Below are 13,625 nucleotides of genomic sequence, written 5' to 3'. Positions count from 1 at the left end.
ATTTCATTTTCATTTCTAAAATTATAAAGGCAAATATACATCTAAATATTTTTAAAAATATCTCAAAATTAGTGATTCGGTGATTGCTAATTTAATGTTACTTCTGAGGGGTGGAACTATGGGCTTTCTCAGCTTTCCACTTTTCACTTTCACTTTCCCAGCTTTTCACTTAGTACTCTTTCAATACTGCATGACTTTTAAAAATGAGTATGTTTTACCTTTTAAAAAGTAATTTCTTTTAAAAACCAGGAAATACAATAAGCATATAAAAAGTACATAAAATTAAATGTGCAACTTAATGAATTGCTGAAAATCAACCCTTGTCATACTGACTAGGTCAAGAAATAGAACATAAATGCCATCCCCGAAGCCCCCTGCCCTTCCTGTCCTGAGCACAGCCTTTCCCTTTGTTTTAAATGCTATCTTGATGATGTATTCATGTCTTTGCTTTTCATTTTAGCTTTGATTATCTAATTGTGCATGCATAAATTACATGGCTTAATTTTACCCATTTTTAACTTAATAGGAAATGGAATAAATCAGTATATATTCTATTGTGTTTGGCTGCTTTTGTTCACCATTATTTCTTCAAGGTGTTCTGTACTGTTGTATGTATATCTACAGTTGGTGAATTTTCATGGCTGCGTAGAATTAAACCAATTAAACATGTCACATTTATCCATTCTACTCTCTTTTTTTCTTTTAAAGATTTTATGTATTTATTTGACAGAGAGAGAGACAGCCAGCGAGAGAGGCAACACAAGCAGGGGGAGTGGGAGAGGAAGAAGCAGGCTCATAGTGGAGGAGCCTGATGTGGGACTCGATCCCAGGACCCCGGGATCATGCCCTGGGCCGAAGGCAGACACTTAACCGCTGTGCCACCCAGGCGCCCCTATCCATTCTACTCTCGATCAGCAGTTGGGTTGTATTTAGTGGTTGGCTAATACCAACAATGCTGTTTGTAAACATTCTTGTTCGTGTGTTCTTGTTGCACAAAAGCATGCCGTTCTGGGGTGTATACACAGAATGGAATTGCTTGATCATGGGATATTCATGATCTTTACTTGATTTTGCCACACTGTCTTCCAAAGTGAGTTTGTAATAACGAATACTTCCCCCCCCCAAAAAAAAAGCATCTCCTAATATCATTTCAAGTGTTTGCTGAGGATAATGTATCACTAGCAAGAAAGATGGAAAGAATGTACATTATTACCGAAATAATTCCATGCATGTGCAGGGTGGCTAAAATGTGCTTAAGTCCTGGGTAATGAGCTCATACTATCAGGTACTGAATTTGTCCTCTTTGCATTTCAAGCAACACACAAGAAAATGATGCTCCCATCAACACATGGGCAAATGTAGAAATGAATGAAACAACTTTGTGTTTTATGGCATTTACTTTGAAAATCTGATTAAGATAGATGTCTTCAGCTCCTAATTCTTCAATGTCACGTTGTCATAGTTCCCATCAGCAAGATGTTTTAAAGACTTTCGATTAATATTGCATGCTCGAACTGAAATTACATCCTTTGTCGTCTAGTTCCTAATGGTGCAAGTGATATCTATCAAGTACTGTTTTATGAAGCGTGTGTGATTTTTATTGCAGGCTGTTTTCACAAATCTTTTTCAGGTTTCAGAAAGACTGCTTAGGGTTTACAATAAATATGCCCTTCTGTTGAAAATCATGAGGATTCTTAAAACTGAGGTGAAATCTCTATTATTAGAATTTACTTACCAATAAAAAATTCTACCTGAATCTGTTGCGTTCCCATTCGTACAGTCTTGACATATTTGCTTTTACCAAAATATTTTACTAAATCACTTCTTCTAATATATGCAAAAGATGTGCCAAATACACATTGCTCACAAAACCTTCATCTGTAAGCATGTGCATTACCTGCCTAGTAAGGAAAATATGTAGTATGTGGACATAGTATACACTAACTAATGAATGCTGACTGGGTTTGGGCTGCAAAAGTGTGTATTTTATTTTTTATATATAATTACTAATTTATTTTTAACAAAAATTAGTGTCCTGACATTAATCTCAAAATTTCTGAAACTCAATCATATATAATTCATTTTCACTTATTAAAGACCCAGAGTCATAATATAATCTTACTTATATATAGATTAGGAGGATACAAGTGAAAAAAAGAAATTCTTGTATTTGATAAATACATATACTGCTTTGAACATAAACCAACATATGTACATTCCTTGGATCTATCTTTAACATATTCTATTCTTTCAGCCTTGGTTACCTTTATCTATAAAATTAGGGGGATAGATCATGATTTCTACTATCTTCTCCCAGTTAAAAAAAAATTCCACAATTCTATAGCATTTTATATGTGTGTGTCTGTGTGTCTGTGTGTGTGTGTGTGCGCACATACACACAGTACAAAGCTTTGGTTGCTGACTTCAAGTATCAAATGTTATTATGCTTTATCACTTTGCATTTTATAAAATATAAAACTACTCGAGGCTTTGGGCATTCTGCATGTCTGGTCCCTTCCCTCTTCTTCTGCTATGTCAGCTACGGTGGTTGTGAAGACCCTGAACCCCAAGGCCAAGGTGCCCGAGCCCGGGCAGCATTGGCAGTCAATATTACCACAGCCCAGGGGCTGCAGGATGCTCTGAGGACCATCTTGGGGCCTAACGACACCACAAAGATGCTTCTTTCTGGAGACGTCAAGCTTACTAACGATGGCAATGTGCTGCTTCATAAAATGCAAATTCCACATCCAACAGCCTCTTTAACACCCAAAGTAGCAAGAGCCCAGGATGACGTGAGTGGTGACTGTACCACTTCCAGTGTTCTAATCATTGGAGAGCTGATCAAACGGGGGGATCTCTATGTTTCTGAAGGTCTTCATCTCAGAACAACAACAGACGGATTTGAATCTGCAAAGGTAAAGGTGCCTCAGTTTTTGGAATAAGCAAAGTTAGCAAAGAGAGGGACAGGGCAGCACTTAACAGGTGTCTTGGCCAGAACATCTCTATATACTAAGGCTCATGCCGAACATGCTGATGTCCCACCAGAGGCTGCGATGGCCTCCATTCTGGCCGTTACAAACAAGATGAACCGATTGACCTTTGCATGGCCGAGGTTACAGACGTGAAACATAAATCTGAAATGAATACGAGCTTCATCAGAAGTCTTGTTTTGGACCAAAGGGCATGGCAACCCGATGTGAAGAAAAAGAGCAGAAGATTCATACATCCTCATATGTGCAACGTGCCTCACGAATATGAAAAAAAAAAAGAAGTGAATTCTGGCTTTTTTAAAACAAGAATTCAGAAGAGAGAGAAACTGGTAAAAGCTGAAAGAAGATTCATTGAAGATACAATTAAAAACATGACAGAACTGAAAAAGAAAGTCTGTGGTGTTTCAGAGAAAAGATCTGTTATTTAATCAAAAGGGAACTGACCCTTTTCCTTAGATGCTCTTGCCAAAAAAAGGCATAACAGCTCTGTGCAAAGCTAAAAAGAGAAATATAAAAAGGCTGACTCTTGCTCGTGTTGGGGTAGCCTTAAATTCTTTGATGACCTAAATTGTGACTGTTTGGGACATGCAGGTGACATGCAGGTCTCATCTCTGCGTAGACACTGGAAGAAGAGAAGTTCACCCTTAGCGGGAAATGTAACAACCTTCGCTCTGTCACATTACTGGTCAAAGGACCAAATAAGCACATCCTCACTCAAATCAAGGATGCAACAGGAGATGGCCTGAGGGCTGTTAAAAATGCTCTGGCTGATGTCTGGGGGGTTCTAGGTGCTGGGGCAGTGGAGAAAATGGGAAAAGCCCTGATTCTAAGTCCAGTAAAAGGGCAGGGCAGGGCCCAACTTGGAGTTCAAGCATTTGCAAATGCATTGCTCATTATTCCCATAGTTCTTGCTCAGAGCTCTGGTTTTGACTTTCCAGAAGCACTAATTAAAATTAAAGCGAGAGCAGAACATTCAGAACCAGGTCACCTTGTTGTAGGTGTGGACTTAAACACAGGTGAGCCAATGGCAGCAGCAGATGTTGGCATATGGCATAACTACTGTGTGAGAAAACAGCTCCTTCTCTCCTGCACCGTGATGGCCGCCAACATTCTCCTGGTTGATGAGGTCGTGCAAGCTGCAATGTCTTCTCTAGAAGGTTGAACTGAAGCTTCCCCTGTATCATCCGAATCATGAAGACTCAACACAGTGCTCTTAAGAATATGGCTATGGAATTTTTGCCCAAGTGTCAAATGATTTTCAAAGGAATGTCCCATATAAAGGAGAAAACACTGGCACCTATTCCAATTCTTAAGTTCTAGAATTATAATTACAGCATTTTAAAAATCGCGCTGCAGTGTAGATACGTTAAGCAGGCCATTTTTACCAAGAACAGGATGCTTGGCCTTAGCTTTCCTGATCTAAAAAATACATGTTAGATAAGCATATGTGATCTAACTTGTTATTAAGTATCCCTTCAAAAACAAAACAAAATCTCCTCAGGATAAAACAACTGACCAAAGACATCATAAAGGCCAATAGCAAGGGGTTAATTCTGGGATGTGTCTCCCTTGGGCTCTATCTCCATCGTTGAAGTAAGATAAAGCTGGCTACATCTCTCCTGAGTTAGCTGTGGTCTTCAGGGATCTCACAGACATGTGGCTTTTGCCAACTATATGTCTATTATGAAGGAGAATAAAAATACTAACGTGAAGATCGACAGTCTTATCCAGCATCGTCCTGCACATTCATCTTGTTTGGATAATTGCACATTTAAAATTAGAGTCTACTTATCTGGTTCTAGACGTTAGGGAATAATGCACATGGAAAAGGTTTTTCAAATTCTAATTCCCCACGGCAGATCACTGCAATTCTCATTAATTCTATAAGGAAGAGCTTGCCTCTCCTTCAATGTTTACTTGAATTTTTTCTGCTGTATGTGGTTCACTGAAGGAATGGCAATAGTTCACTTTAAAAACATTCTCTCCATTAGTGGGAATCGATTTTCTAAAGCATTCCAACACATCCATATCCAGTCTATAACAATTCCTTTAACCCCTGATAATCAAAAAAACTATGCCTAAAAGATAATGCTCTTCACTACAAAAAAAGAAAGAAAAACAAAGAAAAAGGAACTACATATTTTTCTCTATTTTTTTTGCTAGCCATAACTAAATCGCTTTACCCAGTAATTTCAGAAAGACGTTACTATAAATCTAAAAGGGAGTTTCTAAAAAATCTAGGCTTAATGTAACTTTATAGACCCTAAATGCAAAAGTGGGGGGCACAATGGGAGGGAGACATCTACAAAGGAAATTTTATACTCATTAAAGTTTATTAAATTCATTAGGCTATGTGCCCAACATACATTATTTTATTTAATCTCACAGCCACCATAAGCTGTTGGTATTTATTCCTATTTCATAAGCAATTAAAGAAAGTTCTGAAAAATTAAGAACTCTGGCAATGGTCAAAGAAACTTTCCATACTAATTTATACAGGGGTAATTATTTTTGTCAGTTTTGATTTAGACATGTTGTCAAGAAGAAAATGAAGATGAAATATTAGCTTTAAGATAGTACTGCAGACTAAGGAAACACTGGCCTTAAACGACACATTAGATCAGATGTACTTCACAGATATATACAGAGCATTCCATCCCCAAACTGCAGAATGCACACTGTTCTCAGTGCATGTGGAACATTCTCTAGGATAGACCACATGTTAGGCCACAGACCAAGGCTCAATAAATTCAAGAAGACTGAAATCCTATCAAGCTTCTTCTCTAACCACAATGGTATGACACTAGAAATCAATTACAAGAAAACCAGAAAAAAATCACAAAAATGTAAAAATCAAACAATACATTACTTAACAACCAATGGGTAAATGAAGAAATCAAATAAGAAATGAATAAATACCTAGAGACAAATGGAAACAGATATACAACATACCAAATTTGGGGATGCAGCACAAGTGTTTCTAAGAGGGAAGATCATAGTAATACAGGCTTATGACAGAAAAAGAAGAAAAATCTCAAACCATCTAACTTTATACATAAAAGAGCTAGGAAAGGAACAAACAAAGCCAACAGAAAAAAGGAAATAATAAAGATCAATGATACGAAGACCTAGTTCTTAGAAAAGATAAACAAAATTGACAAACCTTTAGACCAACCAAGAAAAAAAGAGAAAGCGTTCTTTTTTAAAAAAATATTTTATTTATTTTATTTACTTTATTTATTTGAGAGAGAGAGAGAGAAAGAGAGAGACAGAGTATTAGTTGGAGAGTGGCAGGGGAAGAGGGAGAAGCAGACTCCCTGCTGAGCAGGGAGCCCAATGCAAGGCTTAATCTCAGGACCCCGAGATCATGACCTGAGCCGAAAGCAGCTACTTAATGAATTGAGCCACCCAGGCGCCCCAACAGAGGGTACTAATAAACTAAAAAATGAAAAAGAAGTTACAACTGACACCACAGAAATAGAAATAATCATTGGAGACTACTATAAATAATTAGACACCAACAAATTGGACAACCTAGAAGAAATTAAAACATTTCTCAAAACATATAATCTTCCAAGGCTGAATCATAAAGAAATAGAAAATCTGAATAGACTGATTACTACACAAAAATTAATTCAAATGGATTAAAGACTTGCAAGACCCAAAACCACAGAATTCCTAAAACACTCAACATCAGTCTTAGCAATATTTTGTGGCTCTGACTCCAAAGGCAAGGGAAACAAAAGCAAAAATAAATAAATGGGATTACATCAAACTAAAAAGCTCCTCCACAGTGAAAGAGACTATCAGCAAAATGAAAAGGCAGCCTACTGAATGGGATTCTTGCAAATCATGTATCTGGCAAGGCATTAATGTCCAAAATATGCAGAAAATTCATACCACCCAACAACAACAAAACAACCTGTTTAAAAATATGGACAGAGAAAATAAACATTTTCCCGAAGAATACATACTCAAGTGTTAGTAAGTATGTAGAGAAAAAGGAACACTTGTACACTGTTGGTGGGAATGTAAATTGGTACAGACACTATGGAAAACAGTATGGAGGTTCCTCGAAAAATCAAGAATAGAACTACCACATGATGCAGCAATTTATTTATCTGAAGAATATGAAAATGTTGATATACTCAGCCCTATGTTCACTGCAGCATTATTTACAGTAGCCAAAAACTAGAAACAACCTAAACGTCCATCAGTGGATGAATGATTAAGGAAGATGTGGGGGGTGTGTGTGTGTGCGCGCATATGTGTATAACGGAATGGAATGGAATACCACTCAGCCATAAAAAAGAATGAACTCTGGCCATTTGCAACAACACGGATGGACCTTGAAGGTTTTATGCTAAGTGAGTGAAATGAATCAGATGGTGAAAGACAAATAGAGTATGATTTTACGTATACGTGAAATCTGAAAAAATAAAAAACCCAAAATGAACAAACAAAACAAAAACCTGTACATACAGAGAACAGATTGATGGTTACAGGCAAGGAAGATGGAAGAGGACGAGTGAAATGTACGAAGGAGATCAACTCTATGGTGGAGAAGGATAAGTAGGCTTTTAGTGGTGACTTTGTAGGGCATACAGATGTCAAATTAGAATGTTGGACCCCTGAAATTTACATATTGTTACATATCAATTTTACTGCCATTAAGAAAATAGTACTGTAGAAATTAAATTTTATTTCAACTTTTTAGAAATTCAATTTTAAAGGAAGAAATTCTTGCTTTATTTTGACTCTGGGGTCAGAATGCTGTCTAGGTAAGGCCGTGGTGGAGACCACAACCCAGCAGTGATAGGGAAAACATTGTTTTATTACAGGGAAACTACACAATGTTTTAAATGGGGAACACAGATTAAAAAATAATTTGGGTGTTATTTTCCACTTGTATAAAGAGTTCAACATTTTTTAGTATGTACATAGTGTTTTGTCTCATTTTTTAATTTTCTGAAGCCAGTTCATCTCTTTCTCATGGCAAGAAACAAAAATGTTATTAGTTAAAAAAAAAATTTCTAAAAGTAATCATTCAAAAAAAAAAAAAGGCCCATAAATCTGAGATATAATTGCTTTTCTTCTTGTCCTTATATTACATGTCCGGATTGGCAGGTTATTTTACAAACTCACAATAGTTGCTAATGTAAGCATAAAATATTTTTCCTAACGTGCTTAAGGGATTACCAGAGTTATCAAATCAAACAGTACTACAAAGCACAGTCCCATTGGCTCATCTTTGATTATCACCACAATTTACAGACAAATATTTGAGACAGCATTATTAAAAGTTAATGGCCTTCTCTTTTATAAAGAACTATTAACTCTTTAACTTCTTACCTTCATGATACACTTCCATGTTTTATATTGTAGTGAGGACATCAAACTAGGGTCAGTTTCATATATTACATTCAGAACAAAGTAATACCTGCTTCCTTTATAATTTCTTACTTCTTACCTATCATGTTAAAATACTGGGTAATTCTAATATTCCAACATTACGCATACCATAAAAACAGAGCATGAGAATAGAATAAAAGTACAATTTATGGTATCATGTTCAATAATCAGCTTTCTGCAAGTCAATGCAATTAGAGGTAGCACACCTTAGATCTATCATTTGACTTAAAAAATATTCACCAAAATCAAGTGACAAAGGCAGATGCAATGAAACGCTTACTCACGCAAATCAGAAGCTATTCTAACAAAGAATACCGATGAACTTTCAAACAATGGAGATAGTGAAATCCAAGTTACAGGTAACACATCACCGTGCACACAACAATGAAAAGTGACCTCAGAAACACTCTCGAGATTCAAAACTGTGCCACACACAATTGGCACTCAAAGCTAAATCATCAGGTGGAAGTGGTAGACATTTTGGCCGGGCACTCAGTTGTGAGGCTGGTGAGTTCCAGGAAGAGGCTGTGATGTCTGCCATGCCTCCATTCATGCTTGTTGCTCACAAAGACTGGCATAACGAAAACGCTTTCCGATTTCAAGGCAAGTCAGAAATACTAAGATTTAGAACTGGGTAGAGCTAATGGAGCTGTCAAAAAGGGAAGTTACATGCACAATGAAACGGTCACGTAATGATCTAATTTCCATCCTAATTGGGGGAAAAATTCTTTGTGAAGAACCCTCTAAATGTTGTTGGTAAAAGAGGCTCACAACAAAAGAAGAAGGTAAAGAAAAAAAAAAACACCAATGCTTGCAAGGTTATTTCTTCCAAGAATTACAGCTGAGGTCAGAGATAATGTGGTGCAGGAGGAGACAGTGAATTTAGTAGACTACCTTCCTTTAAGTGCTTTATTTCCCTTTCATTAGAATACAGAAAAGAATCAGAACAAGACAAAAGACAAGGGAAGAACCAAACTTCCAAAATACCATTATGCTACATTATTAATAGTGTCATACTAAGAGAAATGACAGCTCTCAAAAGAGTACTTTTGTCTCTACTTACTTTAATTAAACTCCCTAGGCTTTAAAGTGAATTTGAACCTTTCTTTCAAACAGGAAAAAAAAAACAACCACCTTGAAGACTGATTAAGATTTGATTTCTGTCCTCTAATAGTCCTCAAGCATGGTTATATCCTATTCAAAGCAAGAGAAACAACAGTAGCAAAAACAACCCTCATCCCGCAATTTTCTTAAAAGAATTAGGATTTCAGCCTCTGCCTCTCTGCCTGCTCACAGGTAAATTAGTTCCTGGTGTGTCTCCTCCTTTCTAGCAGGCACTGATCCATTAAATTTGAAATGAGAATTACAACAAAATTATACCAGTATGAGTGTTTCAATTAATTTTCTCTCTACCAGACTACCGTAACAACTTTGCTTCAAAATAAACCAATGTGATTTAAAAAAAAAAATCAGTGTAAAGTGTGTGATCCCTGAAGATTCATGTAGATAGCACATCTATATTGGGTTGGAGGAAGAGAAATTTTTAAATCTGCGGATGCAATTTTAAAAATCCACTGTAGCCAACGTAATGTCATCATTCTTAGCCTAACGCACCTTAAAGGAATCATCTTTCTTGTCTTCTCCATGTCCATTGCCAATCTGCACAAAACTAAAGTCATCCCGCTCCTTCCATACCCCTACCTAACCCATCGCCTCTTTCTCAACCATTTCACTTTTCCACTGAAATCACCAGTTCCTACTTGAAAGTTAGGTGACATTTGTGACTTATTACTTTCTTTGATACTCTGTATTTAATCATCAAAAAGTTTATTGTTAACTGATTAAAAATGTAACTTGATTATGAACCCTGCACTGGATTCCCATTGTCTCACTAGACCCTTATCATCCCTCCCTCTCTACCCCTCATTTATTAAAATAAAAACCCTTGTCTGCTGACTAGGTATAAACCTTATAAAAAATTGTATCTTGTCTATCGACTCTCTCCATTCCAGTCTATCCTGCATACAATGGACAACTTTGTTCTCATAAATGTATTTGTCTTGAATCAACAATGGTTCACTGCTGCCACACCACAAGTTTAAATTTTATTTCCCCAATACTGTTCAAGTACTGTGGAGATACAGAAGGAGAAGACAGGTGGATTGACCTAATGGAGCTTACGCTGTTTTTGGAGATAGGACTTATATACTTGAAGCAGCCAGACCACCAATCTCAGGCAAGTACAAAAAAAGTAATTAAAAAAATTCAAACTATATGAGGAAAGTAAGGAAACCTTTGCTTTGTGCTGGGCTTAGTTTGGAAGGCTTCAAGTGTAGGCTAAACCTTAGATAAACCAAAAGGAGAAGCAAAGATACACAGAAGTCATGGGGCCATCATAAAGAAGACCGGGAGGTGAGCAGTGACACCGTTTTGGGAAGCAAGTGAAGAGAGAGTTCTAGATAGACCAACGTGGAAGTCAGTTGATGACTTTAAAATCCAAGTAGGAGAATTTTTACTTGATACGGTAAAGCTATGCAGAGCTTTCCTTGCAAGGGATTTATTATGAGAAAAGAAGTAGAAGGAAAATTAACATGGGTGCTTGTCAAGGGTCCAAGGATCTTGGGACAGCACCTGGCTGTAAAGTGATGACTATCTCTTTAAGTGTGGGAGCTGAAGAGACTCCTTTGGTAACGGTTCATTTATTCATTCCACACATATTTATATATTTATTTATTTATTTATTTATTTAATTTATTTATTTTTAAAGATTTTTTTAATTTATTCGACAGAGATAGAGACAGCCAGCAAGAGGGAACACAAGCAGGGGGAGTGGGAGAGGAAGAAGCAGGCTCATAGCGGAGGAGCCCGATGTGGGGCTCGATCCCACAACGCCGGGATCACGCCCTGAGCCGAAGGCAGACGCTTAACCGCTGTGCCACCCAGGCGCCCCCACACATATTTATTAAGCACCTGCCATAGCATGAGTGATACATCAGTTTTGAAAATTAGGTTGCAGCCATGTTGACAATGGTTTAGAAATGCTACATACTAGGATATTTTGTTAAGATATCTTATAGGTTTGCTGAGTGTTGGAGGAATTGTAAGGATAGCCAAAACTGGAAAAAAGAAGAGCATAACTTATGTGCATGACAATCATAACTATTAGTGTTTAAAACAGAATATATTCCCCCAACTTACATAGTTTTTCTTTCAGAGATGCACTAACTACGTTGTTAAGGCAGCAGACCCACTTGATGATGAGTCCACTGCTGTTTCTGAAATGAACGGTTACAGTTTCCTATGTAACCTCCTGAATGGTTAGAAATTCCTTTTAGATATTCACCCCTTCATTATAGAAATACTACAGAAGGGAGTCTTCCTTTAAACCTTTAATATCTTTAGAAATGCTCTTGGGCTGATAGTCGAACCAATTCCAATGAGTAAGACACAAATTATCTCCTTTATTGATTGACTGACTGATTCATTCAATAATTCATACAAGACATATACACTGAATACCTGTAGTGTTTCAGGTACCTGCCAGGTGCTAGTAATTCCATGTTGAGTTAAACAGATTCTTTCCTGCCCTTTTGAGCTCCCACTGCATCTGATTCCAAAGCTTCTTTTCTATTATACCATATTGCCCTCCCACTCTTGGGTATGAACATACAAAGAGATCAAATATTATCTGGCAAATAATCTAAGAGATGAAATATGTTCAATTCTGAAAGATTCACACATGGCTTTTCTGATTAAAATAATGCTTGAGTTGTCCTGAGGAATGCATATTTCAGGCAGAGAAGGCTTCAGGACATCTGGGAAAGAAGCAAAAGCAAGAAGATGGCATGGCGCACAATAAAGCCAGAGTTCAGATTGGCTGAACTATAAAGGGTGTGGGCAGATGCTGGGATAGGGCAGGAGAAAGGCAAATGACTTAGGAAATGATTTGGAAACACAGGGAGGAAAAAGATTTTGACTTGTTTTGCCTTGCGCATTGGCTACAGAATTCACACATGTACTGTACCAGCAACAAGGAGCTGCTGAATGGTTTTAAGCAAATGAGTGACAAAGCCCGGGATGCATGTTATGAAGATGACTCTGGCAGCAGTACAGGGAACGGATGTGGGATGAGTGAGTGTGTGTGTGTGTACGCGCGTGTGTTGTGTGTGCGTGCGCTGTGTCTGCATGAGCGGTGAGGGAGGAAGGTTAGTAGATAATTGCAGGATTGCACAGAGTAGATACACAAAAGCCCTCAATGGGGATAAAGATGTAGGGTCACATTCAAAAGACAACGAAGAGGTGGAGTAAGCAGACGACCTTAGCCACAGATTAAATGAAGGGTAGGGTAAACGAGAGGAATGAGCATGGAAGCTTCAAAACATTCTCAGAAGTATCTTTCATCTTTTAAAATTACTTAAAATCACGCAATCTTATCATGTTAACCCTACTTGGTTCTCACCACTCCACAATCATTCTGGAAATCTATCCAGATTTCCAGATATATTTCTACTAAATTGTGGGCCTTACATTTTTTTTCCTCACCAGTGCCTCGTAGTGTTGAGACTGCCTCTCCTTTGAAATTGCAAAGTCTCTGTAACTCTCCATGGTGCGGAGGAAAACTTAACACACATGTCTCTGCAAAGCATATTCTTTTCTTTTTTACCCCACCTTCAAGGTGCTTTTCCACACAAGCCACTCACATTAAAAAGAGATGAGAAAGCTGAAAGAAAAAGAATCATATGGGAAGAAAGCAATTGGACTCAATGGAAACTGAAGCTGATTTCTGAAAACTATGCCCATGATGGGGCAGGGGGGAGGGAAAGAAAAAGTTAACAAAAAGTCTACAGAATAAATATTGAAACCCTGTAGAGTGGATTTTTTTGAAATTGTCTGAAACATAAGCCTGAGTGCACTCTTACTTGGAGTTAGATTCTGCTTGTGGTAATGCTTTCTTGCACCCTGAAAATCAAAGTAATTGAACACAGCCTAAACTCTTGTAGAGGACGTTTGACTCTTGGACATAATGCATAGAAAGAAAGGAAGGCACAGAAAGTGGCTATTTTTCAACTTCGACTCTTACTCATGTTTATAGATGAGAATTTTAAGATAGATATCCCATGTTATATCCTCCTTTAAGATGGTGCTCTGCCTAAAAAGTATTTTGTATTATTCTTTTTTTTTAAATCCTTTTTTACCAGCTTTTTTTTTTTTTTTAAAGATTTT

General features: G+C 37.3%; 1 protein-coding gene and 1 pseudogene across 6 annotated transcripts in view; one reads left to right on the top strand and one right to left on the bottom strand.

Annotated features, from left to right (window-relative positions):
- TENM3 (teneurin transmembrane protein 3) overlaps positions 1-13,625 on the bottom strand; it is a 605,330-nt gene that overhangs the window by 200,184 nt on the left and 391,521 nt on the right. The window lies entirely within an intron of this gene.
- On the top strand, positions 2,533-4,152 carry LOC105242110 (annotated as a pseudogene).

This window comes from Ailuropoda melanoleuca, chromosome 18 (genome assembly GCF_002007445.2).
Source record: "Ailuropoda melanoleuca isolate Jingjing chromosome 18, ASM200744v2, whole genome shotgun sequence".
NCBI lineage: Eukaryota > Metazoa > Chordata > Mammalia > Carnivora > Ursidae > Ailuropoda > Ailuropoda melanoleuca.
This window is presented reverse-complemented; position numbering and strand designations above follow the sequence as displayed.